The 4321-nt window shown below is 47.3% G+C and overlaps 1 pseudogene; it reads left to right on the top strand.

Annotated features, from left to right (window-relative positions):
• The first annotated feature begins 2207 nt into the window (after nucleotides 1-2207).
• Nucleotides 2208-3319, top strand: LOC147857299 (protein EXORDIUM-like 2 pseudogene; annotated as a pseudogene).
• Nucleotides 3320-4321: the final 1002 nt, after the last annotated feature.

The following is a 4321-nucleotide window of genomic DNA, read 5'->3' as shown; positions in this document are numbered from 1 at the left end:
GATATAAGATGAAATTATTATGAGTCAATTTGAATGATTATATATCAATACAAATGTTACCTTATGTATGTGGGCGAAGTGTTTTTTATAAGAGGCGGAATTGTTGGCAATGTCTATCCATTATATTCTTCTTTTTTTCCCAAAAAACAAAACTCGTTCAATTAGTATTAAAAAATTTTAATTGTGAATGTTATATACAACTCCTAGAAGAGACTCGAGGCCCACTGACTCAAGAGAGGGAGAGGACAACCATTGTTGGATGAAGTCTAATCGTTGTCTTTCGGCTACATTGGATCCGCTATGATGCCATCGTATTGGCTCTTTAGCATGGCTATAACTATCTATTAGAATAATGTCACCTAGGGCACGGGTTGATTGGAGAAGACCCACTTATAATATTGTTTTTGGAGAGTCCATATTGTTATTGGGTTGACCAATTCTAGCACGACTTGATCTTTGGCATTGATGGGAGTTGAGTAAACATGGTTGGTGGTGGAAAGCGAGACCTCTTGTGCATTTATCACCATCGTCATTCCCTCTTCCTGATGTTTGTATGTGTCAATTGGGGCTTGCCATGATAACCAACATACATTCCCCCGCTTGAATGTGCCTTACACCTAGCATAATTGCAATAGTCGACCAACCCCCCTGCCATATTCAATGAGTCTCTTGGTAGTCCCATAGATTGTGTCGGATTGATTCTATTTCATTGGGACATGCTACACAATTAGGAGAGCAAAGGATCCCACAATGCCACACTCCAACCGGCAGTGATCTATGTATTAATAGGCATTGAAACGTGGTAATTCGCCTAGTTTATTACAGTTGTTTCCATAATTGTTGTTAAAACTTGGCAATAGTTGTAAGGGGGACATGATATGTGTGTCATATCTTTGTAACATCCTATTCCCTATCTATTTGAGCAGCTAGGACGTGGCAATCCAATTTGGTTGTGAATTGGAAGAAGGGGATGGCTTCCTTGTCCCGCATAAGGATCGACCCATGTCCCAATTGACCTTACTTAGCCAAGTGTTTTCATGAACAAATATATTCTAGTAAAAGAAAATATATCATTTGATATAATTTCTATGTTGCTCCAAAATTCTGAAAGTTACATGTATTGAACCGTCTAAATCGACATCCGTAATTGTTTTAATTACGGCGATGATTTCCATGCGGCATTATGTTTTGCTACATTTCATCTCTCATGTGTATGTATGAACCATGTCCTTTAGAACAATTGGTGTCCTAAAGTGGATGATTCATGTGTGTGACCTAGTAGAGTGGGTGATTCATGCGTGTGATCTAGTAAAGTGGATGATTCATGTGTGTGATCTAAGAGAGAGGTTTCATGCATCGAGTCAAGTATTGCATGTAATCCCACTAGGTTAACATGCATATAAACATCTCACGGTAGGCGGATGTTAGCTATTGACTAGAAACAAAATCTATATTATACATACTGTTGAGCCAAAAGGCGCATACGATTGATTCTCGATGTTTTATGCACACAACAAAAAGCCTCATCGTCCAAAAGGAGCCATATCTTATACATGAGCCAAAACGCGCATACGATTGATTCTTGATGTTTTACACACACAACAAAAAGCCTCATGTCCAATAGGAACCATATTATTTGATACATGAGCGAAAACGCGCATACGATTGATTCTTGATGTTTTATGCACACAACAAAAAGCCACATCATCCAATAGGAACCATAACTGATACATGAGCGAAAACGCGCGTACGATTGATTCTCGATGTTTTACGCACACAACAAAAAGCCTCATCATCCAATAGCAACCATATATATCTGATACATGAGTGAAAAAGCTTGAACGGTTGGAGGGTCGATAAGAAGAAAAACGACTGGTAGGATATTGAGCGCGGGGGAATGTGTGTGGGCATGCACCCCGCCCGCCCGCTCGTGAGGTCCTGCCAGAAACTAGGGAAAAAAACCGATGGAGTTTCAAGGGGGGGGGGGGGGTCCACGTCAGCAACCCAACTTGCTGATGTGGAAGCCGACGTGGCAGGGGTTTGCCAGCTGAGCAGGAGCAGCTGATTCCAGCTGGACCGTCATTTATTCTGTTTAAAAAAAAAGCCAGTGCCTGCCCGTTTCGAGGCGGTCTGTGACGAAACGGCCCCCCGCCCCTTATAAAGAAACGGCTTCATTCCATCACTGTGTCTGCGTCTGTGACTCTGATCTGTTCTGTTCTGTTCTGTTCTGTCGATCGAGTTAACCATGCCATCCACTCCCTGCAGAAGAAGCCCCACCATCGCCTCCCTCACCTTCCTCCTTCTCCATCTCTTCTTCTTCTTCTCTTCCTTCTCCGCCCGCAGAGTCCCCCGCCTCCTGTTCCTGGTCCCCACTCCTCAGACCATCCTCACATACCACAATGGCCCCCTCCTCACCTCCCCTCACCCGATCAACCTCTACTTCATCTGGTATGGCTCCTTCTCTCCTGCTCAGAAATCCATCCTCTCCGACTTCGCCTCCTCATTCTCTGATCCTTCCGCTAATGGGAGCGCGCCTTCCGTGGCGTCGTGGTGGTCCATGGCCTCCGCTTACACCGACGGATCGAACGCCAGCGTCTCCTCCAGGGTCGTGCTAGCGCCGCAGTCTGCGTCGGTGGCTTCGGCTTCAGGTTCGAGTTCGGCTTCGGCGGCTTCGGCTTCGAGTTCGGCTTCGGAGCCGGTGCTGAAGAAGGCGGACATAGAGGCGGTGGTGATGGAGAGGTTGAAGAAGGGGGAGCTCCCGCTGGACGAGAGCGGCTTGTATTTCGTCCTCACCAGTGAGGAGGTGAAGGTGGAGGAGTTCTGCATGAGCTCCTGCGGCTTCCACGACTCGGCGGCGGTGGAAGGTGGGGGGTCCAGCCAACGCCAGAGGGTGGCGTACGGGTGGGTGGGGAACCCGGGGAGGCAATGTCCGGGCTACTGCGCCTGGCCATTCGCGAAGGCGGAGTATGGGCCGCAAGGCCAGGAGGCGCTGGTGCCGCCCAACGGGGACGTGGGGGTGGAGGGAATGGTCATAAATATGGCCACCGTGCTGGGCGGCGCCGCCACCAACCCCTTCCAAAACGGCGGCTACTACCAGGGTGACGCTAGGGCCCCGCTGGAGGCGGTGTCCGCCTGCGCCGGCATCTTTGGCGACGGCGCCTACCCGGGGAACCCCGGTAGCCTCCTCAATGACCCCCCCGGACATAGCGGCGCCGCCTATAACGTCGCCGGCGCCAACGGTCGCCGCTTCCTTCTGCCCGCCATGTGGAGCCCCGCGTCCAAGCGGTGCACGCCGGTTAAGCTCCCGTCGCCTCGATGACAGACGGACGGACGGCCGGCCCCGCCGTGTGAACGCGCCCTTACGTTCTGGACCCCCTTACGTTCTCGTGGGTCGGAAGGAGGCCCCTCCTGGCCACCCGCCCTGCCACGTCGTGTGAAACCGCCCCGCCCGTTCCCGCCGCGCCGTGTGAAAACGCCCAGCTTTCCGCCACGTCGTGTGAAACCGGTCATCTCGACGTGGAAACCGCCCATCCTCTAGCCACGTCGTGTGAAACCACACTGCCCATAATGTATAACCAAACCAATCATTACAACGTTCATCATCATCATCATCATCATCATTATTATTATTATTGTTATTATTATTATTATTATAAATGGATAAAGACCGACTTTGTTCTTCTTCCTTCGTTTTTTTTACTGCTGCGCTACTATTTATTATTCGTTCCTTATCCATTACAAAAAAGAAGAAGAAAAAACACAAATGCGTTTCCTGTTTTAGAAATGAAAGGAGCAAAATAAAATGCGTACCCTTTATTTTTTGTCATGTCATTATGTTCATTCTTTTGGCCTGTTTTTTCTCCTCTTTCCTCTTCACGTACATTATTCTTGTACATCTTTTCTTACAAAACATAAATGCGATTCAAATTTAAAATGACAACGTTTTTTGTGATCCCCAATTCATTCATTCTTTACGTTGCTTGGTAAGCTTTTTAGGACGACGAGAGTCGCAACTTCAACTACATGCAATTTTACGTGACAATGTTTCGAATTTGGTTTGTCTCCTTATAATTCTGCTAAAAAATGTTCGCTTTTGGTTTGTCCGGTCATCTTGGAGTGCCCTCTCTTCGTCCCACCTCTCTTTTCTTGATTTAGATGGGGGATCTCAAGAGCTTAATTGGACGTTTTTTGGAAATCGGAGATTGACTATGATCTCAATAAATGATGCTTATCTCAAGTTGATTGATAAATGTAAGTGCATGGAAGAAAGGATTACAACGATGGGGTTTTCGTAAGTTCATTACCTGGTAGTTTCATGTGA

The sequence above is a fragment of the Azolla caroliniana genome, unplaced genomic scaffold (genome assembly GCF_043228905.1).
Source record: "Azolla caroliniana isolate FFs.n. ecotype wild unplaced genomic scaffold, voAzoCaro1.0.p SCAF_12, whole genome shotgun sequence".
Taxonomy (NCBI): Eukaryota; Viridiplantae; Streptophyta; class Polypodiopsida; order Salviniales; family Salviniaceae; genus Azolla; species Azolla caroliniana.
Note: the sequence above shows the minus strand (reverse complement) of the source record. Positions and strands in the feature narration are given on the sequence as shown.